The sequence below is a fragment of the Sus scrofa genome, chromosome 4 (assembly GCF_054392235.1).
Source record: "Sus scrofa isolate SSC_HxYL_T2T_F1_AM1 chromosome 4, Sscrofa_HxYL_maternal_Yorkshire_Landrace_v2.0, whole genome shotgun sequence".
Lineage (NCBI taxonomy): Eukaryota > Metazoa > Chordata > Mammalia > Artiodactyla > Suidae > Sus > Sus scrofa.
The window spans coordinates 133,746,122-133,773,117 of NC_139386.1; the positions used below are offsets into that span (position 1 = coordinate 133,746,122).

The following is a 26,996-nucleotide window of genomic DNA, read 5'->3' on the forward strand; positions in this document are numbered from 1 at the left end:
GTGAGTGTGTGAATTGTTTTTAGGTGACACATTCATCTTTGTAGTGAAATTCCTGGGTGAGAGGAGAAAGAATTTACCAACTATGTGCTCTGTCCTAGGCCCGTAGTGGGGACATTACTCATTATCTTTAATCTTCACCGTCACGTTGCGAAGTAAATATTCTTATTTCCACTTAAAGGAAGAGAAAGCCGAGGTTCATATAAGATAAGCTTGCAGAGCCAACAAGAAATGGAACCTAGGTTTGAGCATAGACCTGACTCCAAGCGACATGCTCTAGCTCGTCATCAAGAACTCATTTACGAGGTGTGCCTATGAGTTCCCCAGCTGCTGGGTCATAGGAACAGCCGTAGAGAAGAGCCAAGCAGGGTTGGTTTCTGGCTCTCCCTTCATCCATTGTCTTATCATCATCCTTCCCAATCACTCACTCTCACGTCCGTTTTTCTCATTCTGTCCTGCACTCACCGAATCCAAATTCAGCGCTCCTTTGAAACCCGTTAGCCTAATTCTTGCGCATCAAGATGATGCTTGGTATCAAGAGCTCACCTGAGAGGCTGGCTTATACCAAGTCTCTTCATCTCAGCTTCCAGGGATGCATTTCTGGCCCTTCCATGCAGCTCCGCACTGTCCCACCCCCCCACCCCGCCCCGCTTCCCAGCACCACGAGGACACAGACCTTGCACTTGCCAGGGTGACGTGAAAATGGACACGAAGCAGAGACAGAAAATAGCTTTAAAGTTTTGTCCCCACAAACAATGTCCACAGTAATCAGGGTGGTACTACTTCCTCTTTGTTCTTCCCGAGCCAACGACAAGTTCTTATCTGAAACGTTCTGAGACCGAAGGTTGAGAACTTCTTGTTCAGTTCGCTTTGAGCACTTTCCCCTCCTTCATCTCCCCCACTGCTGGTGTCATTTGTGTTCCTACGCAATCCTAGTAGATAACAGATGTGTTTGCGTCTCTGGGGTTTGAAGGTTTTCTTTGAGCCCTCTCCTTCAGCCCCACCGCCTTGTACGTGTTGCAGTGAAAGCAGAGGTTAGAGCCAGGTGAGGGGCAATTCAAGTTCCAATTCTTGCTCTTTCATTTATTAACAATGTAACATTAGGCAGATGGTGAAGCATCACTGAGTCTCGATTTCCTTATCTGCAAAATGGGAAGAATAACAGAACCTAGTTCTCGGAGGTGTGAAGATTCAATGAGCCGATGCCTATAAAATGCCTGCTATATTAGGTCAATTATATCTCAATAAAACTGGAGAAGAACACACTCCATATAGAAAGTGGAACATAGTAATCTATCATTGTTATACCCAGCAAAACTTTTGAAATTGTGAGAGCCAGCAGCAGCAGGCCTGTAGGCCTGTGATTTGTAACAACTGAAGCAGAGCATTGAGCTTCACAGGAAACGTATATGGTGAGATTAGCATTTGTAATCTCGGGTGATTCCTGGAAGAAAATATGAAAATCACGTAGATCCAGGTTGATGGGTTATTATTCTTTAGTTATATTCTGAAATAACGCTTGAATACTTACTATTTACTCGATATTAGTAAACAAGTGCAGGTTAGTAAACCTCACCCCCAGGAAAGTCATTTGAAAATGTGATTCATTTTACATAAATCTCCCTATTTAAAAAAAAAAATCTACTATAGTTGATTTATGATGTCCTGTCAATTTCTGCTATATGGCAAAGTGACCCAGTTATGCATATGTATACTTTTTAAAGATTTTATTTTATTTTATTTTATTTTGTGTTTTTGGGGCCACACCCACGGCATATGGAAGTTCCCAGGCTAGGGGTTGAATCGGAGCTGCAGCCGCCAGCCTGTACCACAGCCACAGCAGTGTGGGATCCGAGCCACATCTGCCACCTACACCACAGCTCAGGGCAACGCCGGATCCCTAACCCACTGAGCCAGGCCAGGGATCAAACCCGCAACCTCATGGTTCCTAGTCGGATTCATTTCCACTGCACCATGACGGGAACTCCTAAGATTTTATTTTTTATTATAGTTGATGTACAATTTTATGTCATTTTCTGCTGTATATATGTTTATATGTAGATATAAACATATATATACTTTCTTTTTCTCACATTATACTCCATCATGTTCCATCACAAGTGATTAGATAGAGTTCCCTGTGCTATACTGAGGGATCTCACTGCGTATCAATGCCAACGGCAATAGTTTGCCTCTATTAACCTCAGACTCCCAGTCCATCCCACTCCCTCCCCCTCCTCCCCCTCGGCAACCACAAGTCTGTTCTCCAAGTCCGTGAGGTTTTTTTTTCTTTTCTGTGGACAGGTTCTTTTGTGCTGTATATTAGATTCCAGATATAAGTGATATCATATAGCAGTTGTCTCTTTCTGACTTACTTCACTTAGTATGAGAGTCTCTAGTTCCATCCATGTTGCTGCAAATGGCATTCTTTTGTTCTCTTTTATGACTGAATAGTATTTGATTGTGTTTATGTATCACATCTTCTGAATCCATTCATCCTTGATGGACATTTAGGTTGTTTCCATGTCTTGGCAGTTGTGAACAGTGCTGCAATGAACATAGGGGTCCATGTATCCTTTTCAAGGAAAGTTTTGCCTGCGTTATATGCCCAGGAGTGGGACTGCTGGGTCATAGTCAGTCTCCCAAAACAATAGAAATAAGACCAAAAATAAACCAGTGGGACCTAATCAAACTGAAAAGCATTTGCATAGCAAAGGAAACCATAAAAATATCAAAAATACAACCTATGGAATGGGAGAAAATAGTTTCACGTGAGGCAACTGACAAGGGCCTAATCTCTAAAATATGCAAGCAACGCATACAACTCAACAGGAAAAGACAAATAACCTAACTGAGAAACAGGCAGAAGACCTGTAGTCTCCTCTCAGAAAAGACCTATGGATGGCCAACAGACACTTGAAAAAATGCTCAACATCATTAATTATTAGAGAAATGCAAGTCAAAGCTACAATCAGATACTGCTTCACCCTGGTCAGAATGGCCGTCATTAGTAAGCCTATATTTTTTATTAAAGAAATTTGATGCTATATAAATTGCATTCAGTGAATATGATCTCCTCTCAATCTGATTTTATAAGTTTTCTTAGAAGGAAGAAGTAATTTTCAGTCTGTAGTCAGCTTGGTGATTCCAAAGTGGTTTTTACTCCTTGAGATGATTCTCACACATTGATGTGATATAAATTATCGATATTATTATATAGGTTATACAATATGGTAATATCCATTGTAGCTTACAGTGTATACAGCAAGAACTGACATTTTTGTATATTTCATTCATTTCTGAATCCTTAGCACCTAACAGTTCTTGATACATATAGCTAATAATAGGTTTTGTAAATTTTGTGGAAGATTCTATTAACATTGATAAGAAATGTTTTCTGCCATACCATAAACTAAGACAGAAAATAAGTAAATGAATTAAAGTGGAAATAAAGACATGAAGGAAAGACATATGTTTGGGGTAGAATAACGGCCATTCTGCCTGAAGAATTTAGAGATGGAAATTAGATTTTAAAGTTAGTAGAAGTTTTCCAGATGAGTATGAATTGACGTTGGAAGACATTCTAAGCCTAGAATGAATGGATTTGTGGAAAACCATGTTGCTTTCAGTATTTTCAATAGAAGAGAAGTTTAGAATGGTCAGATCTCAGGCTGTGAAAGAAGGCTGTCAAGGAACAGGGCAGGAAATGCAGGTGGCACCCAGGTCATGGAAAGTCTCTGTGCCCCTGAGAAGCAAACTCTTATCCTGTCGACAAAGGGGAACGATTCATGTAGAGCTATGAAAATGGAGAGGGTACTTTTTGCCTCACATAAACATCAATCCAGCAATAGTACAAGGATGTGTCGGGTGGTAGTAAGACTGCAGGAAATCGGCGGCAACGTCCCATCATTTAGGAAGAAATAACCACAGTGCCCATGAGGCAGGACCAGGTGGCAGCTGGGGAGGTGGTAGGGAGTGGGATAAAAGGAACCTGTGGACACAAACGAGGGAAGCAGGGAGGGAGAGGCCAAGCTTCCTTACTCGGGTAGAGGGAGGATGGCAGAACCTTTAAGCAAACATGTAAGTTCAGTTTTGAAGAAGTAGGGGATTTTCGTGTGTAGCTGTCCAACAGGTAGTTATTATCTATATGCGTTTGTGGCAAGAAGAGAAGTTTGAGCTGGTGGTATACCTGACCAACTTCATTGTTTATGAAATTGTCCAGAAGGATCATTAAAGATTAAAAGAGAAAAGGGGGAGTTCCCGTCGTGGCGCAGTGGTTAACGAATCCGACCAGGAACCATGAGGTTGAGGGTTCGATCCCTGCCCTTGCTCAGTGGGTTGACGATCCGGTGTTACCGTGAGCTGTGGTGTAGGTTGCAGTCGCAGCTCGGATCCCGAGTTGCTGTGGCTCTGGCGTAGGCCGGCGGCTACAGCTCTGATGAGACCCCTAGCCTGGGAACCTCCATATGCCGTGGAAGCGGCCCAAGAGATGGCAGAAAGACAAATTAATTAATTAATTAATTAATTAATTAAAGAGAAAAGGTATACGTCTGGAGAATTCTCTGAGCAATTGTCCTAAAGTAGAGGCCTCCAGCGGACAAGCCAGGTCCGCATACGTGGCGATCTCCAGTCAGCTTCATCAACTGTGATCTCATCCTGAGAGATGAGAGGGGACCTTAACATTAAGATCCGTAAGTAAGTAACTAAATACATAAATAAATATAAATAATGATGATGACCCATTGTATAAGAGGATTCATCAGGGTCCAAGAAAAAAAAACACTGCCGCTTCTAAGTGTGTTTATTGTCCATATTAAGAATAAGGATGAAGTTCGTGCTTACAAAACTGTGATGCATATTAAAACGGCTCTCCGTTCATGTTTCAGAGGACCTGGTGTCGTCTAAGGTCCTCCACATGTCGCGAGAAGAGTCATACTTCTGTAAGGTAAATACTTGAGGCAACTTCAACTCGGTTTTACCCACACTGGTATATTCTAGCTTATATTGGGCTAATGATGTGGGTTCCTAGATTACGTTATCAGTTTGTAACTAAACTAACTTGCCTAAATGAATAAATGGCCACAAGTTGTCCAGCAAAGAAGTGACCGTGATTAAAGATAGCACCAGTAACACAGCAGAGATGAATGTAGGAAATGAATAGAGCTGACACGTTCTCTCGCAGAATAAACTCTTTCTATGAGTTTAGAATAAAGATTCATTTGGACCTTCCAATGGTTTTCCAAAATGAGTAACGATATTAAAAACTACTTGAAATACGGATTCATCATCTACTGTCATGACATAAGCCTCACATGGGAAATATGCATTGAGATATTAGGTTGTGATCTTTAAAAGCAATGTTTTTCTCATTCCTATAGGTGTATATTTCACGCACGCATTTTAAGGCACTCAGAGACGATGAGGTGATATAATTGAGAAGTACATATACAGAAGGTTGTTTTCTGGCATGTAAAGTTTTGAAAGGGAGGAATGAGCAATTGACAAGATTTGGAGAGCAGTGAATTAAGGAGTGATAGCGTCTTTTGAGTAGAGTTAAAGAGCAGAGCATCAAAAGGGATTGTCATTTCTTTCATCCCTCATCAAACCAGCTGAGGGAGGGGTTCCCTGTATTTCTCTGTCTAACACATCCCCCAGAAGAAAGCTACCGTCTCCTCATCAGACTATTGATCACATTATTAAAATTAAATCTCTGAGCCATATCAGGGCACGGAGGCGAGAGAAGAAATTTTAGCAACGTGATGATTTTATTGAATGTGCGAGGGCATTAGTGCCGAAAGTTACAAGTGCAATCATTGGTCCGAGTTCCACAGACCATTAAGCAAACAACCTGTTTCTGTTTGGACTATTTTATTTGATTCAGGTAATATGCAAGACTTTCATAACAAGAAATCCATGAAGAAAAGTTGACTTATCAATATGCCTCCATTTAATCATGTAAACTTTCATATGAATAATGTCGCTATATATTGCAAGCTGTGGCATTTACACTGGAATATTGGTCATCCTTAACATTCGTGAATCTTTCCAAGGCCCTCGGTTTGTTCTGGGTGATCAGAGAGTGCAGTCTTCACTAGAAATCCTAGTGAAAGGTTTACAGGAGTAAATCCAAAATGGGAAGTATGGGGTGAACTCCATTTACCTTCGGTGCGTGAAAGGCTTTGGTGGACTGCGAGTCCCAGAACGTAAAAGGCTACAGGAAAATCGTAACAGTACATTCAGCAAAACCAAAGACTAGACTTTCAGTGCTGTTACTTTTGCACATGCATTAACATCTAGGAGTTAGATGATAAATACAATGATTATAAAAGCTAAAGGGAAATATTTGACGATGGTTTCTTTTAAGGAAACAAGTATTTTTCATAACTTTGGGGGGGGGGCGGATTAAGAAAACTCATCAAAGCTGGAAGTAAAAATAAACAACACCTGCTTGGTAGGTGGCATATTATGAGAATTTGTAATTGGCATTTAAGATTCTTAGTGGGTGAGCAAAAGGCAAGTAGACCCCAATGTGGAGAAGAATATGGCAGTGACGGTGTTTGTTGTGGTGGGAGTTGTCAAGACGCCAAGTAATACCTGTAAAAACACAGCTGTAAGAATGTGAAGAAGCCACCTTCACTGACCCCGTCCTATTCGCCTACCATCAGGGACACATGCAAGTAGTCATAGGAAAAACTCTATAATCATCACAGGGATTCAGATTTTATCTCCCCAGAGTACTTCAGGTTTTTATCTCCCTATAGTATTTCTTAACTTGCTTTCAAGTAGCTCAAGAAGTAGAAGCAAATAATCTCTCTAAAGAAAGGATAAATAGTAAACTTACATTCCTCAAAAAACTAAAAATAGAGTTGCCATATGATCCAGCAATCCCACTTCTGGGTGTATACCCGGATAAAACTATAATTCGAGAAGATACCTGCACTCCAGTGTTCACTGCAGCACTATTTACAATAGCCAAGACACGGAAACAACCTAAATATCCATTGACAGAGGAATGGATAAAGAAGACGTGGAATCTTACTTATAATGGAATATTATTCAGCCATAAAAAGAACGAAAAAATGCCACTTGCAGTAACATGAATGGACCTAGAGCTTATTGTATTAAGCAGAGTCAGAAAGAGAAAAAAAAAATACCTTATAATACCACTTATATTTGAAATCGAAAATGTGACACAAATCAACATATCTAAGAAACCAAAAGAGACTCCCAAGGAGAACAGACTTGTGGTTGACAAGGGGGAGGGTGTGAGGGAGGGAGGTTGGGAGTTTGGGATAAGCAGAGGCCACCTATTGTGTGGAGGATGGGTAAACAACAAGGTCCTACTGTCTAGCAGGGAGCTGTACTCATGTACTCAACCTCCTCTGGTAATCCATGGTGCGGAACATGCGAAAAAGAGTATACGGGTTTCGGTGAGTCATTTTGCTGTAAGCAAACATTAGCCAAACATTTAAACCAGCTAGGCTTCAGTAAAGTTTAACACAAAATGGTAAACCTACCACGTGTACTTAATTTTTCCTAAGACTCAAGTTCTCCACTGAGCAGGTCTACCAGTGAGTAATGAGGATAAGGAGATATGATTATTCAGGAAGAACCTTAGCCTCTGAACCAAGGAGGGGAACTACAATTATAAGCTCTTGCTCTTACCGAAGTGAAGAAAAAAGGTTTCTTGGATTAAAAACACTTTTAAGAAATAAATGAGGTGATACGGGAGCAAAACAGAGTAACAGTAAGAAAACCATGACCTGGAGTTCCCGCTGTGGCACAGCAGTTAATGAATCCGACTAGGGACCGTGAGGTGGAGGGTTCGATCCCTGGCCTTGCTCAGTGGGTTAAGGATCCGGCGTTGCCATGAGCTGTGGTGTAGGTGGCAGACGCGGCTCGGATCCTGCGTGGCTGTAGCTGTGGGATAGGCCGGCGGCTACAGCTCCGATTCGACCCCTAGCCTGGGAACCTCCATATGCCGCAGGAGCGGCCCTAAAAAGACAAAAAAAGAGCAAGAAAACCATGACCTTCTGATGGGGGTGGGGAAGAGCTGGCTTCTCTTGGTTACTGTTGCCAACAGAGCCTACACTGAATGAACCATGGAAGCCAAGTCACCTCCCTTGGTCTTCTTCACTTCATGCTGGGTCACCGATGAGTTCTCCTTTTGCTGGCTCTCCATCTCCAGTGTAACCCCTGCCTCTGGTCCCCTTAGCTCTTCTTCTCTTAAGACTAAGCTTTTAATCTTCTTCACATTTGTGCCTCTTTTTCTTCCGTCCTCTGCTCTCCCCGGCATGAGATCTTCTGGAAGCTTCTTCATTTTCCTGGATTTCTTTCCTTCTCTGGATTATGCAGCTAATGCTTCCATGTCTTGGGCCCATTTCACTTGGTATCTCTTTTGGGCAATACAGTTCTAGTTAGAGGGGCCTCCTCACACTAAGGTTTCATGAGCCAATTCTTCTTTCACCTCAAATACGGATATCAAATTTTCCTCTAAGACGTCACTGAAGCTTCCAGAATGTATGTTTAAAGAACTGTGGGAATTGGCAGACAATTCTTTCAACCAGACATTTAAGAGTTTGCCTCCAGTGTGCTGAAAATGGAACATCTTATGCAAGCAGTATTTACGGATGCAGTTGTGAACTCGCTATCAGGAGGCAGATGGATGGGGGACAGGAAGGGGGTATGTGGGGTCTGTCTTTCCTAGATGACCAAGACAAAAGAGGAAAGAAAAGACTCTCATCATTCCCACAGCCATTGTCTAAAAATACAAAAATAACCACTTGGGACCCCCGCCTCCAATTTCAAGCTCCTCCCAACTCTGGATATTTTGTTTCTAAATTTGCCACCTCGGTGGGTGATCTTGAAATGGTAAATAACCATTTCAAAGGCTAGTCGGTCACAAATACTTGCAGAAAGCAAACAGCATACATATTCTAGATGCCAACAGCAAGGAGGGGAAGAAAGAAAAAGGCAGCAAAAGAAATTTTTGTGTAGAATGAGAATAACAGCTGATAATAACAGGAGGCAGAGAGCCGTGTCTCTTGACTGTCGGAGGGTTGCTCTAGATGAAACGAATAGCAGCTCCTGGGCTTGGCGGGGGACCCTCCACATCTTCGGAACTCAGAGCGGAACCTAACTGTGAACGAAGTCTAGTGGATTTCCCCAGTGACCCCGTCCCATTGCTACTGTCGCGGATACCTCTTGCTATCCATTAGGACTTGGGGGAACCGCGGAATGGTAAGGGTTTTGTGAACTCCCCAAATCAGAAGATATTTGGCATCTCTGCACTTACGCGTTTCTGTAACACTGCATTTTATTGTTTGGAGAAAGAAGGAGTAAATCTATTTGAAGCAAAAGCGGTGAAAGCTTTTAGTAATTTTTATGGTTATGCATGAATATCCATTTGGCAGACTCCACTGCTGAAAGATGCTTCGCGTGTGCTAATGATGGTCCGCCCTGCTTCCCTGTCTGAGGCCTGCCTTCCCCTGTTCCTTCTCTCTTTCTAACCGCTTCGGCCTCCTTCTGAGGAAGAGAAGATAAGCTGAGCTCCTACAACTCTGCTCCTTGGGAGGAAAAACCTCGATTCCGATTCAGGTGGTTCAACAACAAAGGAGCATTACCCACTCATTTCCCATCATCTCTGCATATCAATGGCTGTGTCTCAAAGGTGATCTTATCAGAAGCCCCAGAGAGGAATTCCCGCTGTGGCTCAAGGGGTTAGGGATCCAACTGCAGCCGCTCAGGTCACTGAGTGTAGGTTTGATCCTGGCCTGGCACAGTGGGTTGAAGGATCTGGCATGGCCACAGCTGTGGCATAGGTCGCAGCTGCAGCTCATATTCAGGTTCTGGTCTGGGAACTTCCATAGTTGCAACCATTAAAAACGAACAAAAAAACGAAAGCCCAAAGAGATTTGCCAAGGTCAATCACTTAATACCAAACCTGGCCAACTTCAAGAGGACTTTGGATTAGATTGCTGAGAAATCATCAAAACCTGAGGCGTCTATTTGCTCTCAGCCTTTTTCTGCCTCTCGTTAAGGACAGCAACGTCATTGGACCAAAAGCAACAGACGCCTAAAGATTCAAGTCCAAGCATTTGCTCTAGAATCAAATGAAAGCACCTGCTGAAGGGCCTGGTCCTAATGGGCTTAACCAAGGAGGTTATCAACCTGTGAGTTTTTTGATGTTTGCGGCTGACAGGCAGGTCAGTGCTGTAATTCTAATAGTAATAACGGTAGAGGTGTTGTGTGTGTGTGCGCGTGCGTGCGCGTGTGTGAATGTTTATTGCAAGTGTATTCTTCACCTAGGAAGTTCTTGGCAGGAACTTAAAATGTCAGGGTTATAAACTAACACGTGCGCTTTGAACAGTGCCAGGTTTACAGTCAAGAGAGGGCCATGCATGGTGCTATTAAGGATAACAGGAAGAATTCTCTGATGGGAATTCTAATAAATGTGGTAGCATGCTGTAATAAAGAGCACTAGAAAATGGATGAGGTCTAACAAAATTATTCATAAAGAGAAACCGAAAGGTTGTCATGCTGAGTGGTTACAGGCAGCTGTAGAGACACTGACGAGGTTATCGCGAGACGCTGAGTGCTCGGACCTTCACATATGTTTTCCAACAAGCACAAAGAGAGACTTTTTATCTTGAAGAACAGGAGAGCCTGGAGTTAGAGGTGTGCTAAATCTTGCTACCGATTTTTAATAATTCAGAACCAACTGGCAACAACGGCTCATGTAGGTCCGTCTAATGAACAAAGCAACCTCACTTCAGGTTGTTGGATAGAAGGTTCTCTGCCGAGTTGCTAACTGGTATACTTCACAGCTACCGCCAGGGTTCCTTTTGATGTGATATTATCCTCCTCCCACACTGCACTTTCTCTACACCCCAATATAATGTGATGCCACGAGCGAGGATGAAAACACTAAAAGAATGTTCAAATGATCCCCTGAGCTCGGGCTCTGAAGCTGCTGTAATACTAGAAAAACAGAGGCAGCTGCCCTGCTCTCACAGACCTCTCAAAGTTTTCCAGGAACCACAGTCCCTCAAAGAGTTGGCCAGAAGTCTTCCTGGAACCAAGGAGAGTTGACTCAAAATATCTTCGGCATCTGCTTGCTGACCAACATAAAAAGCGACAGATTTAACCAAGCGATTGGTTAATCAGACTGACGGTAATCAATTCGATTAATACATCGATAAGCCATCATTCTTTGGGCACGCAGGATATGCGGGATCCTGTTTCTACACATTTCCTCTCTTGATCAATTTAAGCAGTGCAATTAGACCGGCGTTTCTTAAAGTGGACCCCAGAAAAGAAAGTTCATGTGTAGATTTGAGGCCTTCAGACTTTTTTTTTGACCCAAATCACATCAAGACTTGGGCAGGAGGATTGGTGGCCATGTCTCAAGCCAGTAAAAATCACTGCAAGTGTTTTCCTACTGAAACGGGCCCTTGGGGATGTTTCATTTCAGATTTCATTCTAATTGACCCTCTAAGCCAATCCTATAGGAGGGGAGACAGAAAACCCAGGCACAGTGGAACGCCTTGCAGGATGGGCAGCTTCGGCCACAGAACCTTCTAGACCTAAGGAAGCCTCACAGAAGGAGAGCTGCTTCCCTTCCTCTCCGTTTTAGAGACCCCCGCCTGCTCTTGCGGGCCCCTTCGGGATGCTCACGCGCAGCGCGCGTGCGTGTGCGCGTGCGAGTCGGGAGCGCACGTCTGCATCTGCCTTTCCTGCCGTCTCTGCCCTTCGCTGGCCCCTCGGAAGGTCCAGGCACGCGCTGCGGAAGCAGGAAGCAGGGCCGCGGTCGTGATGCCCGGACTCCCTCTGACCGTCGAGGACTTTGTACCCAGAAGCCCCTTTGACAACTGGCTTCCGACTGTCACACCGGGTCACCCAGTTCTCCCTCCTGCTTTCCCGCCAGAGGCTCCTAGTGGGTCTGAGGTGCGTTCCCTCCGTCTCGAGTGCCCCTTGCCCTGGGTTCAGTTCGTGGGGCTCCGGCCTGGAACGGAGGCCCGTCTGCCTCCGGGCTCCACATGCCATCAGCCCCCCGCTCAGGGAGCCTTGGGTTTCGCAGAGTCTTCATGCGAAGGTTTGCTGGGGCGTCAGCATTTCTGAACCGAGAGATTGAGGGCAGGGGCCCGGCGTGGGGTTCCAGTGAAGACACCGTGTACCTGTGACTTCACTGGGCAACACACCACCCTCTCCTCTCCGGGAAGAGCCCTGAAGGCTGGGGGGAGCGTGGGACAACCCGCCTGCCGACGGGAAAAACAGAAAAAAAAAAAAAAAAAGATTAAATTTCTCCCCTAATCACACTAATTGAAACAGTATGATATTGTTGTAAAACTTAAGAGTTGCAGGCAAATTCACCCACTTCACCTAATTTGAGCCTCCTAACACTGCAGGCTATGTATTGCCAACCCCATTTTATAGGTGTGCAAACCAAGTCTTCTAAGCTGAGCGGAGCCACCCAGATCCTAGCGGGAAGGGCTGGAACGGGAGGCGGCGAGGCCTTTTCTCCCGAGGCCCACTGACTTCCACCTCCAAGTGCATCTCCAGGTCCTTGGTCAGGTCCTAGCGACTGTGCTTAGTTCTTTTCACAGCTGCTGCAGGAAACAGGAAGCAGAGATCTGGTGGCCGAGGACCTTGGCAGGTGGCCTTGGGGGATGCGGTGACATGATGCCTGGGGTGGTTCCCCAGGCTCAGGGAAGCCAGGGCACCAGGGACTCAGAGAGAACAGGGGTGTGGATAAACTCTCAAGACCAGCTTCTTCCCACGTGTGCCCTGGGGAGCAATACCCTGAGAACCGATTAGCGCAGGCCCTCCTGCTTTGTAGGGAAGTGAATAGCGCTTATTGAGGGGAGACTAATGCAAACGAAGCCTTCGTTTCCAAGGACGCATTAAAATTCTGCCTGTAAAGGTTCCTGATTCCCTATCTCCCCAGGCCATCAGGGCAGGAGTCTGTAGGGTGGAGCCCTGGTACGAGGGCTCCTGGAGAGCATGCGTTAAAGAAATGAGCACAGCAGGAAAAAGGAAAAATGATCAATTCCAGAAAATGTTTCCAAGGCACTGTGTCACTGTGACCGGGAGGATGATGGCACGCGTAACTTCAGACTCACTGTTTATATGGTGGAAAATCAATTTTGAAAAATGTAAGCAGCGGTCACTGTGGGGCCCTGGCTGGAATTTGAACTAAACCTCCTTTAAGTCAGACCTAAGTCTTTTCTTTGGTTTCTAAAATATTGGCTATCATGAGCAACACAAATGTGTGTTTAATGCAACTGACCCTAACCTGTTTTTGAATATGTGTGGTCCCAGGGAGGAAACCCCAGCCCTGGCTCGTAGGCACGTGGGTGATGCCCCCTGCAGGTGGCAGGCGTTTCTTGCTGAGACGAGCTGGGACGGAGATCAAGGGGAGAAGCCTGCCGAAGGCAGGTACTGCCTCACTCTCCACGCTGAATCCCCACTAGCCTCGCCAGCCACACTTTAACAAGGAAACAGAATTATGGCTCAAAAAAGCAGAACACACTCGTCCATGAATTTATTTATTTATATTTATTTATTTAATTTTTTTTTTCTTTTTTCCTTTTTAGGGCTGCACCTGCAGCATATGGAGGTTCCCAGGCTAGGGGTCGATTCAGAGCTGTAGCCACCGGCCTACACCAGAGCCACAGCAATGCCAGATCCGAGCCACATCTGTGACCTACACCACAGCTCATGGCAATGCCGGATCCTTAACCCACTGAGTGAGGCCAGGAATCGAACCCACAACTGGTTCCTAGTCAGATTCGTTTCTGCTGCGCCAAGATAGGAACTCCCAGTGAATTTATTTTAAAAATTGAAGCCAAATTAGAATTTTTGTCTGCATCTTTGACTTTTTGCAATGAACCTGGATATGGTTTTATACCCACTTTCAGTCTGGAAAAATATCTCACTAAGTGGTTGATCTCTCTACCTCCTTCTGTGAACTACTGTTAAGGCTTCTCCTTGCTCACACAAGTGGGCATCTCCAAAATCTACAGCTCAGTATGTGTTTCCAGGGCCTGAGAAGTGAGGTTGCTGAGTAGGTTTTGTTTTGTTTTAAATTGCAATATAATTGACTTACAAAGTTGTGTTAATTTCAGGCATATAGCAAAGTAAATCAGTCATGCATTTACATATATTCTTTCCTTTTCAGATTCTTTTCCCGTCCAGGTTATAACTCAGTACCGAGTAAATTTCCCTGTGCTCTACGGTAGGTCCTGGTACCCATCTATTTTATATATAGTCGTGTGTACATATCAATTGCAGCCCTCAATTTATCCTTCGCCCTCCCACGTTTCCCTTGTGGTAACGATAGGTTTGTTTTTGAAATCTTTGAGTCTCTTTCTGTTTTGTAAGTTCTGTTGTATTATTTCTATTAAATGCCACATATTAGTGTTATCATATGATATTTGTCTTTGACTGACTTAGTATGAGAATCTCTAGATCCATCCATGTTGCTGCACATGGCCTTATTTCATTCATTTTTATGGCTGGGTAATATTCCATTGCATATATGTACCACATCTTCTTTATCCATTCCTCTGTTGATAGACATCTCGGTGGCTTCCATGTCTTGGTGACTGTAAATTGTTCTCTAATGGACATTGGGGTGTATGTGTCTTTTTGAATTATGCTTTCCTCTGATAGTTGCCCAGGAGTGGGATTGCTGGATCATATGGTAGCTCTGTATTTAGTCTGTTGTTTCTTACACCCTCTGGACAGTGAGGAATTGTCACATTCTAAAGAGCTTTATGACTTCAAACTTGCTTTTACATCGTGAGAGAAGCAGTGGGCGCTCAGTGGAAGCTTTTGGTGGGAACGACGACCTAGACTTTGACACCTGTGCTAAAAGCTTTGACAACATGAAATTGAGAGATTTTCCAAGCAGTGGTTTTTGATATTGGCAATTAAGAACTAGTTGGTTTAGCCAAAAAATAAGTAATGTAATGTGATTTGGAGCTTAAAAGGAGATTAGAAATTTTAACCATCTTTATTATGAAGTATAAGGCATACATGAAAACCCTACAAATAAAAAAACATATAGGAGTTCCCGTTGTGGCTCAGTGGTTAATGAATCCAACTAGGAACCATGAGGTTGTGGGTTCGATCCCTAGCCTTCCTCAGTGGGTTAAGGATCCAGCGTTGCCATGAGCTGTGGTGTAGGTTGCAGACGTGGCTCAGATTCTGCATTGCTGTGACTGTGGTGTAGGCCGGGGACTACAGCTCCGATTAGACCCCTAGCCTGGGAACCTCCATAGGCTGCAGGAGCGGCCCTAGAAAAGGCAAAAAGACAATCAATCAATCACTCAATGTATAGCTCAATGATTTATCACAAAGTAATACCTCTGTGACTACCATCTAGGCCTAAAAACTTAAAGTATTCCTTATAATATTCATTAATTAATTTAGCAGATTTTCTGAGTCCCTGCTGTGCCAATCAGTGTCCTAGGCTTCCTTATGGTATAGTGGGAAAGACAAACCACAAGCAAATAAGTATATAGCATCTTCAGCAGGTCTCTGAAATGCAGAGAAATAGAGGGGATAAGAGAGATGCAGGGCGAAGGTGCAGTGGGGTGATTTCACATAGAGGGTTCCCAGGAAAGCCTTTGAAGGACATTAATAAGTACCTGCGAGTAAATTGCACAGGGATGGAATCTAGTATTCATGAGAGAACAAAACAAACAGAAAACAGCCAAGAAAATTACAAATTAGTTGGCTTTGAAAAAAAAAACAAAACCGGTTTAGGCAAATGGCATTTCGTTTGGGCAGAAGAGAAAATGGCCATTAAACTGCAGTCAACCGAAGCATGAGGACAGGGGCCATGATTCATTTTCAGGTACTTCCTTCTGAACTATTGCACTAAGATTTTACAAGTTCAAGAGAGCTCTAAATGCAGACACTAGACTATAAAATTTGGACCAAACAGTGTTCCCCTCGCCGAGGCTGGCCTTCACCTTCTTAAATGCTTCCAAAATCGGTGACTGTGTATTTCCGAATACCTGTGCAAGATCAAGAAAGCACAACAAAAGGCAACAAGCTCAGGTGTTTAGGGAAATACTCTTCAGTTTTACTATCGGCATTGCTAACATTCGCTAAACAACCCCCAGCATATCGAATGAGGCCCCTGAAGGTAAGAGGAATTAGTTGGAGACGGAGAGATTCTTCCTTTAAACCTGAGGCTCAAGTTGATCAGAAATATTATTTGGCCAAAGCTACAGAGGCTACTTGTAGAACTGGCTCCGTGTTTCAATTAAAATGGAAACTAAGGCATTCCCGTCAAGGTGCTGTGGAGACGAATCCAACTAGGAACTACAAGGTTTCAGGTTCAATTCCTGGCCTCACTCAGTGGGTCATGGATCTGGCGTTGCCTTGAGCTGTGGTGTAGGTCACAGATGTGGCTCGGATCCCGAGTTGCTGTGGCTGTGGTGTAGGCCGGCAGCTGCAGGTCTGATTGGACCCCTAGCCTGGGAAGTTCCGTATGCTGCTGATGCGGCCCTGAAAAGACAAAATGACCAAACATAAGTAAATAAATAAAATAAAATAAAATGGAGACAAAATGGAAAATTTCAAGGGCCAATTTCATAGGAAAAGAAGTATTTGCTCCCCCCCCCCCCCCGCCTTAGGACGTCTAAAGATGTAGTCCTTAAGGACACTATAAAAAAAAAGGAGGTGAGAGAGGAGGGTAGGAGAGGGAGAAAGGAGAGGAGAGAGAAAGAAGGAATGATGGGAGGGAGGGAGGAAGGGGGGAGAAGAGGGGGAGGGACCCTGATATTGACATTTTGCAGAATGTTGGAAATTTACAAAAAATAAAGTTGAAAGGTCTTGGAACTCTCACATGGCTCCTTTATCATGGCTGGGAGAGAATAATCTTCAGGTTAGGCCACCTCGGTATTTTGTTTCTTTTTACATCCAAGCGAGCACGTTCATTCGGCATCCCGAGCAGTGCTCCCTGCTTGTGGTGGTCCTTCAAGACGTGCATCGGACCACACTGATTTCACGAAATCTATTTCCCACTTCCTTCCTTTTTAATGACTCCTAATAATCCCCATAATTAAGTCAAATCAATAGTAACACAAGTGTGGAAAGTGGCGTTAAAATGCATGTATCATTCATTCCATCCATCAGTAGACATCAGCTGCACTCAGGCAGTGTGCTTCGGTGCTGGGGGTTTGGTTTAAGACAAGGCCGATGTGGTCCCTGGTCTAGGAGTATAACGTCTGGCTGGGACGACATTGAGCCCACACCACTGTTCCTGTTTTTAGAATCATCTTTATCTTCATCATCGTCATTACTAACACGTTCTGAGAATTCCTTCAGTGCCAGGCAGTCTTTTAGCATTTTATACATATTACCTCGTTTAATCGTTACAGAAACATTTGCTCCTTTCTTTTTAGGGCCACACCTGCCGCATATGGAAGTTCTCAGGCTAGGGGTCGAATCGGAGCTACAGCTGCTGGCCTACACCACAGCCACAGCCACTCGGAATCTGAGCTGCGACTGCGACCTACACCACAGCTCACAGCGACGCCAGATCCTTAACCCACTGAGGGAGGCCAGGGATCGAACCTGCCTCCTCATGGATACTAGCTGAGTTCATTTCCGCTGAGCCACAACTGGGACTCCCGCAGCACCATTTTCAGTAGCTGATAATATTAGCCTCATTTTTTTTTTTTTTTTCTGATGAGCAAACTAAGGCTCTAAAAAATTAAGAAGTACAAAGAGTGAATTTCAGCACACTCTTAAAGTTGTTACGAACCATGATGAGAAGGTTAAAGTGGTGACTAAAAGCAGCTACCAACACTGAGAGAGAAAGAATTAAGGTTCCTCTTGCTCCCTACATCCCCCTTCTGCTTAAAGAAAAACATGTCTGAAAGCCTTTAAGTAGTTTTATTTCAAAGTTTATTTTTACTTTTCTAACTTTTCAAGGGGAGACCCACTGGCAGCGATGGTTAGAGTGTTTTGTATACATGATGCTTTGGAAGTTATTTGTTAAGATAGGGAAGGTAATACAGATGATGGGATGTGATCCAGAGCCTTCCAAACGGAGGGGAAGGGCACACCAATTGAGATGTAAGCAAAGGCACTCTCCCTGGGAACTTAGAGCCCTATGTTTCATTTTCTGACCTCGCCGCATAGACTCCCTCACGGTCCGGGCCTGCCATTGGATAGTAACTGTGTCCAGCAACCCCTGGGACCCAACCCATTTATCATCCCCTCAGCTAGAAAGATTTTTGGTCGCTTGCATCCTGTCTTGCGCTGTGAGGTCTAGCAAAGCCAAAGGGTTGCTAATTGCCATGTTAAATTCCCCTGGTCTCAGCTATTCTCTCCCTGTGTCTCTTCATCTCCCAGTCCAACTGGGGACAGTCATAGGAATTTATCCGCACGCCAGGAGCTCAGAAAGCATTTCCTGCTAGTTTGTCTGTATCGGCAGAGGAGGAAGGTGGTTTTAGTCAGGGTGTAGCTGTGCTCTGCATTTTATGATGCTGTTTCGTAATGGGAGGTTGCACTCTTCTGCCTACTGTGAGATAAAAGGGAGAGGAATTCACCACGAGGCCTGTTTGGGGAAACGTTTTCTTGAATTTAAGGTTATCTATCCAGATAACAGTTATTACTAATGCCCTTATCTGATGTTGTCTAAATAAAGTCCATTAACTGACTTTACATTCGAAGGTCCAGTTGCAACAGCTTTATTATAGCTGTCAATACCCCGTTGAAAATAATAATTCCAGCATTGATTCCTCCTTCTTCGTTGCTTAAAGACCCTTTGGCATCGCCACAGAATTTCTGGGTTTAGAAAAAATCTGTGGCAGTGGGGAAAGGATTTTAAAAGTCGTTGTGTGAACAAGAGTCCCCAAGCGATCCTCCTTATGCAATATTTTAGACAATTTAATTCTGTTCCACAAAATATAGAATCAGTGACTCAGGGTGATTTTTTTTTTCTCCCTCCACTTTCAAGTTTAAAAATATCTTTAGACATCCTGAAACGCATTTGCATCCCTTTCGCAAGCATCCTATAAACATGGCTACGCCTCTTTCATCAGGCGGCACCATGCCACCGCCCTCATCCAACCAACACATTTTTAAGTTGACCTGAGAACACAAAAAGCTCTTGCAGCCCCTGACTCTGATGTACCATGAGTTCCTTTAGTGAGAACATGTTTGACAGATCCCTGATGGAGAATGGGTTTTAAAAAAAGGGAAGGAAGAACAATGCTATTAAATCAACGAGCAAAGGCCAGGGAACACCTCTTTCCTCTTGGGGCGAAAGTGGGAGCAGTGGCATGGGGGGGGTCGGGTATTTTGGAAGGTTCTATTCCTTTTTTTTTTTTTTTTTTTTTTTTTTTTTTTTTTTTTTGTCTTTTTTTTCTATTTCTTTGGGCCGCTCCCGCGGCATATGGAGGTTCCCAGGCTAGGGGTCTAATCGGAGCTGTAGTCCCCGGCCTACACCAGAGCCACAGCAACGCAGGATCCGAGCCGCGTCTGCAACCTACACCACAGCTCACGGCAACGCCGGATCGTTAACCCACTGAGCAAGGGCAGGGACCGAACCCGCAACCTCGTGGTTCCTAGTCGGATTCGTTAACCACTGCGCCACGACGGGAACTCCCGGAAGGTTCTATTCCTAACCGAGGTGCTGGAAGTTGGGATTGATGGAGGTACCATGTGCTGACCCCAGAGAAGCTCTGTTCCAAGGAACCTGGATTTGAAGGACTGCTGTTGCTCCTGGCAGGTCCCGTTTGCCTCTGTTCTGCTTTGTATGTTTCTTTTTCCTTCCAAAGCAGACGAGACAGTCTAATGTTGACGGTCACTGAACAAGACGACCAAAAGATTTAGCTTTCATTCCTGGTCCAGCCATACCTTGTTCTCCTCCCTAGGTAGGGTTTTTTGGTTTTGTTTTGTTCGTTTGTTTTTTCCTTTTCACGTAGGACTTACACCTGTGGTCTTTTCAGAGGTCACCTAGCATGGTAGAAAGAACAGCCGTCTTTGGAGTCAGCAAAACCTGAGTTGTGATCCTGACTCTGCCACGAATAAGGTGCGAGATCTCAGACAAATTATTTATTCTTTTGGAAAGTCAGATTCCTTATCTGAGAAATGGAAATAAGATTGCCCACCTTGTGGAATTGTTTGTGAGAATTTAATTAAACTTCATAGATATAGCGACCGGCAGAGTGTAAGCCGCAATGTAGGGACCCAATTATAATAATAATGGAACATAAACAGATACGTGAAAACATAAGGTATTGTGATCTGGTATCTTTTTGTTTCTTTTTCTTTTCAGTGGATGCAATGCCCCTTCTAGAGAAACACTGTTTGTTTATTAAAAGAGGAATGTGTTTTCAGATACTTTCCCCCTTTACTCAGTGACAGTGAAGTTTATATTATTTCTTCACTTCTTTGATGCGAACATTGAGTGGAATGGTGGGGAAATGAAATCGTTAGGTGAGTCCAATTGGGAAGCCATAAAAAAATAATTGCTTCATAGCCCATTTGGGACGTGCAGTGATTTGATTGTAATTTTCTTGTTGAAAGGATATTCTGGACACCTATCCATTGTTTGGACAGGTTGGTCACATTTTCAGCTTCTGTAGTGTGTGGGGTTAAGTCAAGGTGAGTCCAAGGTCACTTCCATCCCAGCAGGCATTGTGATTCCGGGATCCACCTACAGGGAGGTATGATTCCAAGCTGCTTAAACTCAGGAAAGAACCTTTCTTTCCACGTGGCCAATCACTTCCCGATGGCAGAGCTCACCTGCCGTGGGGACGTGCACACACGCTGCCTCCATCCGCCTCCAGACAGAGGACAGGCCTTACTTGAGCCCCAAGGAATCCGTGTTGAGGGCTGATGGGAGACAAGCTGTGAAGACCTCAGTTTTCCAGGTTAAACAGTTTGAATATCGTCTTACAATTTAACAACCAGTATTCGGTATTAAAACAGATGGCAAAATGAGGTGCAGCATTTACTCAGCAGTTTTAGTCTTAGACTTTTTATTGGCTGTGACTTTCCCCAGGGTCTCAGCTGCTCTATCGTCTGATCTTTTGTCTATAAAAGAAGGGGCTTCCAGTCGACGATGTCAGCTTTTCCTCCATAGGAAGTGACGACAGTAAGTGTGAGAAGGAAAACAAGAGCAGCTCCCGAATGAAGCAGGGTTGTGAGTATAGGAGAGACCCTGGGGTTGGCCTGAGCGCAAAGAACCAGCTGTGTGACCTTGGGCGCTTTCATTGCCTCACCTGTGAAATGGGAGCACGAGTAATCTGGGGGGCAGTCGTCACGGTTAACCGGATGATATACGTAAGGCGTTCGCCCAGCTCAGGCACGAATGTCAACCCCTTGTAGCAGTGACCGCAGTGCTGGGGGCCAGGAACGGCCTCCTTAGTTTAATTCCCACAGCCTGCAACTTTGTCAGGATTGATATCCGTATTCTAGAGAAAAAGTAACTCAAGTTCAGGGAGGTTAAGTAATTTTTAAAATGTCATATGGCGAGGAAGTGACAGTCAGATTTTGAAACTAGGTCTGTTTAATTTTAACCAGTAGGAAGAATATTTTTTAGCTCTATAATTCTGTGAAAGTTCTATTTTGATTAGAATTACAAAACGGCACTTAGGAGTCAGTTGTTCTATATTTTTGCTCCCAAAGCACTTTATATATATAACTAGCAAAGCATTCATCATGTCTTGTTACTCTGATTGTTTTTGTACTTGTCTGACCAACAGCAGACAGGGAGCTTTGAGAAGAGTCTTAGTTTTGGGGCCAAGAGCCATGGATCCTGGCACACAGTAGGCGTATAAGAAATGTCATTTGAACGAGGTGTATTTTAAGAAAATAAAGTGCCTAGGGTGAAACAAAACAGAACAAAACCAAAACAATTTCAGTGGGTTAATTTGGCTTCGTGGAAAACACCAGAAACATCTCGACTACAGAAATAGTATTTTATCAGGGCAGGCGGATAATAGCGAAGGTAAAATACTATTCCGCCTTCGGGCAGGAAATGGGATAAAAATTCACTTTCAGCAAATTCTTCCTGAAACAATTACTCTGAACTAAGATTTTACTGGCTCCTGCGATGAGCATAATTAAAATTAATCAAATTTTTTACATCCAGAGAAGTTTGAAACCTAGAGATCCGACTTAAAGCTGGACCAAGCAGAGGCAGTTCAGTTTCAAAGACATTCTAGGAGAAACTCTCTACGGTTGATGTTTCATATTAAAATTTATAGCATCCATCATCCTAATAGATTATCCATATGATTTGTCCATCACATTATAGGAACAAAATGCTCTCTTGTCTCCTTGATACAGTGTCTTAAAAAAAAGAAGGAAAAAAAAAAAGAAAGAAAGAAACACCACACTATTCCTTTTCTAGTTTTTTTTTCCTTTGAAGTTGTTGGTAGCGCACAAGGTCTGGCATCGGGAGTAATTAGAGTAAACCATGCAGAAATCCCAGAGGAAGCAGGCAGGTAGGATAATGTTTGCTGCATTAAAAACTTAAAAGGAAAGCTCGGTGCTGTAGAGGACGAGGAGGTGAACAGATCCTTGCTGGGGTGATTAAATGAGTGAATCGCCTTCCCTGTCTAAATGAGACTCCCCGGCCATATTCCGGGATGGACTCTTAATTATGGGGAAGCGGGAGAGGAAGTTTTTAATAATTCACCGTGCCGTACTACGTGATAGGCAGACACACGTTTTTGGAGAGTAAGACCAACAGCAACTGTGTACCTGGATCCCCTGAGATGCTGGCCGCCGCCCCGGGTCTAAGAAACTGCATCTGGCGGAGGCGGAGGCGGAGGCGGAGGCGGAGGGATGGGTTCGAGCCCCAACCCTACCAGGTCCTTTGGGAGAATGTAAGGTTCTATCAACCGTGGGAAGACCCCTGACAGATAGGACCCTTCCAGAGAAAGTCTTGTTTTTCCTCAAACAGAATGTTAATTGTTTCCGGTAACTTGGTGTGTGTCAAATGCACCCCATGCCTGATGCTTCTCGGCCTCTCCCTTTATAAAGGCGGAATGAGGCAAAGTCTTTACAAGCAAAAATAGCGTGAAAATAGGATGCCTGCATTTAGCAAGTAAAAGTGTCCCAAGCGTTACACAGAACATACTTACACTAAACAATTATTCATGATTTACCTCAAAGTCCAATGCAAGTGGATGTGTCCTAAATTTTCTTCCCCCGCTACTCTCTGCAAAAAGGCATGAGTCACAGCCTGGAGGCAGCGAATGCACTCTTGGCAAATGACCTCGCCTGTGAACTGATGCAGAGCAAATTACATTTGTCACCTAAAATCATATAATTCATCTAAACCTTAAAATGGTTCCTTTGTGTAGAAAACAGGAATTCAAAGAGGAGCCTTAAAAATGTCACGGCCTCTGTTAGAGGCTTTGGTCTTGACGGCTTCCCTTCCTTTGCCTTGAACGCAAAGCTTTTTTGTTGTGGCAGTGGAGGCTTTTTCCTTTTCCTTTTTTAAGAACTGGGTTTTGACTCGGTGAAAACAGTCTAAAGAAATGTATCTGTCGTCCACATGCAAAGTGGTACTTGATTTTCCACCTGGACAAGGGGCTCTTTGACAGAGTCACCAAGGCTGAAATGGACACAGCCACCCAGACCTGCAGGGAGTCTTCACAAAGCAGGAGACGATGATAAACACACCACTTCTTCACCCACATCTGTCTCTGCGTCCTGAACAGGCAGCAGGTGTGGCCACTCTGGGCACAGATGTTTCCACCTGTGGAAGTCGGGCTTGGCCTCTGCCTGCTGCCTCTGCCTTCTCCTCTCTCCGCCGTGGCCGCCGCCTGTGCTCTCAAGCTGTCCAACTCCGCCTCACTTCGGGCCTCTCTTTGGTGGAGCTGTGGGCTGCGGTGTGCTATTTCTTCCTTGCACAGTTTTTATAGAATTGTTAAGAACTTTTCTCTTGTTAATTTTAGGCTTGCTGTTTTGAGACTCCTGCATCAGACTCTCTGGTCACCGTTTTAGGGTGTGGTTTTATGGCAGGGCGAGAGAGAGAGCGAGCGAGAAAAACACAAGAGGCAGGATTCTTAAGGGGGGAAAGGCCTCCGCCAAAGGCAGATGACCTTGCCCTCATTCTGCCTTGAACTGGAAGTTGACCTGCCCCAGGAAGTCATTAACACAGCAGCAGTGACCGTTTTGTCAGGTCTTATTGTTTAATTAGATCACAACTTAGGTCCCAGTTCTAAAATCCTTTTGGCACATGCCATCATTCTCAGTCCTCGGCATCAAATACTTCCTAGCTGCTGCCTAGGGAGGGCAAAAAGCAAGTAAATTCAGTATTTGAACTAATTTAATAAGTTAAAAGAAAGACGCTTTGAGTAAGAGGTTTCAGGTGGTCCTCACTCAAGCCTTCTAAGGAAGTGCCTGCTCCCGGTGGCTCCGGAGGGCACGGCTTGGCTATGCGAGGCTTCCTTTGCATCACGCTGAGTGTTCTGTGCCCTGTCTGGAGAATGACGAGTCTTCAGTCCTCCCTACAGCACATCCTGGTTTGAAGATGCTTCCTCTGTGTTCATGGACTGTGACCTGAAGTCTCCAGACGCCAAGTTGACTCGGAGCTCTAGTCTGGGGAATGAGAAGACCTGTGCTCTGGCAGCCCTGGCCCATCAGAGCTGGGCTTTCTGGGGGCATCACAGAAATGAACGCTATCCAGAAATTAGAAAGAGGAAGGACCTGTGCAGTCCCAGAAATCTCAGTTGCTAAAACATTTTCCCCGCTCGCCCAGTTCTTGTTTCAGGTCCTCGCTATTCCCAGTAAAAAAAAATGCCTGCGACGTTGGGAGTTAGCACCCTTCTCTAAGGAGAACATGCCAGGAACCCATGCCTGAGATTCTGGAGAAATTTCCCCCAGAGAAGCCCCCTGCATTCCATTTTGCTTAACTTCCTTCTTCTGCCACTAGGGATGGTTCTGTAAATGTCTTCCTTTTACTTTCTTTCTTTTTTAAAAAATATCTTAAAATCCACCAATGATTTCTGCCACTGCTAGCTTTCTCCATAATCTCCTTTTAACCAGGCTCAACGTGTAAGGCTGTGTTAATATTTCCCTTTACATTTTTCTCTATTTCCTGTGTCTGTAGAGTTGTGACTTTGCTTTTCTAAATTGTATCATTTCTTTTCAATGTTTTCCCCAAATGTAGCTTTACGCAAGTTGCATATGAGAGCAGTCTAGGAAAACTTAGGAGGCATACCCCCGCGACCGCTGAGTTCCAGCAGGGGCCTGGGGGAAGTTCATTGGCAGAGAAAGCGTCTTCCGTGTGGGACTCGGAGGAGTGTGAGCAGGAACCCTGATTCATTCAAGATGAGAGCTCTGGTCTGGATGGCGGGGATTGGTTCCATTTGGGATCTGTTGAGTTCCTGGTGTCTGTTGTACATGCAGGGGCAGATATCCAGTTAACTGGTTGAGTCATAAGTAGAGAACCCATCAGTCTGTAGAAGGTGGTGAAGTCTTGAGAATAAATGAGATCACCCAGGGAGCAGTTGTGGAGTGAGACGAGAGGTAGGAATAAATCAGAGAGTGTTGTGGGCCAAAGGGTGGAGGAAGAGTTTCAGAAAGTGTTCGGTACCACCCAGTAGAGACGTGGGTACAGAAGGCTCACTGTGTTCAGCAGGAGGGCGATCCCTGGTGACTTTGCCAGAGACGGTTTCATGGGAGCAATTGCTGCAGACCCGATGGCAGTGGTATTTGTTGAATTAGTTTGGGTAATGTATGTCTTCCAAAGAATTTATCCGTTTAATCTAAGATGTCATATCTATTGGTACAAAATGTTTCATAATATTCTCTAATTATCATTTTAATCTCCATAGGATTCATAATGATATATTTCTTTCCAGATGTTCGTATTTTGTCTTTTTTCTCTTTATCTTGATAGGTCTAGCCGGACGCTTATACATTTTGTTGATGTTTTCATTTTTTTATTTTTTAAAGTTTTATTAAAGATTTACAACGTTGTGATAGTTTTTCTGCTGTACAACAAAGCGATTAAGTTATGCATATACACGTATCTGTTCCTTTTTAAGATTCTTTTCCCATGTAGGTTATCACAGAATACTGGGTAGAGTTCCCTGGGCTATATGGCAGGCCCCTATTCAATATTCATTCCAAATAAATGTGTGCATATGTTGATTTTTTTCCAAATAAACAAGATATCGTTTCACTATTCACCTCTTCTTTTCCTATCTCATTAGCATTTTGTCTTCTTTATAATTCCTTTTCTTCTGCTTATTCTTGTTCTTCTATTTTTAGTTTCTTAATGTGGGAGCTTAGATCATTGAATTTCAAATTTTTATCTTTTCCAGTATAAGCTATAAAATTTGCTCCAAGTTTTAGCTACACCCATGATTTGGATATGTTTTTAATTTTCTTTCATTTCAAAACATTTTATATTTTTTCTCATGATTTCTTCCATGGGTTATTTAGAAACACATTGTTTTATGTCCAACTATTTGAGGATTTTCCAGATAACTTTCTGTTATTAGTTTCTAATTTAATTTGTCTGTGGCAAGCAGTATATTCTGTATGATTTCCATTGTATTTTAAAATTTATTACAATGTGTTTTTGTCTCAGTGGATGTTTGCATGCACTTAGACAAGCATGTATTCTGCTGATGTTGGTTGGAGTATTCTCTATATGTTAATTATATCAAGTTGTTTAGCACAGCTCAACCCGTCCATGTTCTTACTGACTTTCTGTCAGTTTGCTCTATCAATATTTGTCCTTTCAGTTTATTCAGATTTTGCTTCATGTATTTTGAAGACCTGTTATAAAGTGCATACAAATTTAGGATTGTTTTGTCTCTTTGATAGATTGATCCCTTTCACATCATGAAATTCCAGGTAATATACCTTATTCTGATATTTTATCTAATAATTATAGCCACTCCTGTTGCTTTATACTAAGAGTTTTCATGATATAACTTTACTTTTTTTGGTTGTTTTTAACCTAGCTATATTATTATTATATTAAAATGAGTTTCTCA

The 26,996-nt window shown here is 43.7% G+C and overlaps 1 protein-coding gene across 3 annotated transcripts in view; it reads left to right on the forward strand.

The window, feature by feature from the left end:
* LOC106510246 (uncharacterized) overlaps positions 1-26,996 on the forward strand; it is a 433,353-nt gene that overhangs the window by 241,730 nt on the left and 164,627 nt on the right. Inside the window, exons 5-6 of one of the 3 annotated variants that reach the window (XR_014844892.1) lie at positions 14,177-14,233; positions 26,824-26,853. The exons of the other annotated variants lie outside the window; for them this stretch is intronic. The gene's annotated coding sequence lies outside the window, so the exon portion shown is untranslated. The remainder of the gene's footprint in view (positions 1-14,176; positions 14,234-26,823; positions 26,854-26,996) is intronic. 3 annotated transcript variants of the gene reach the window in all.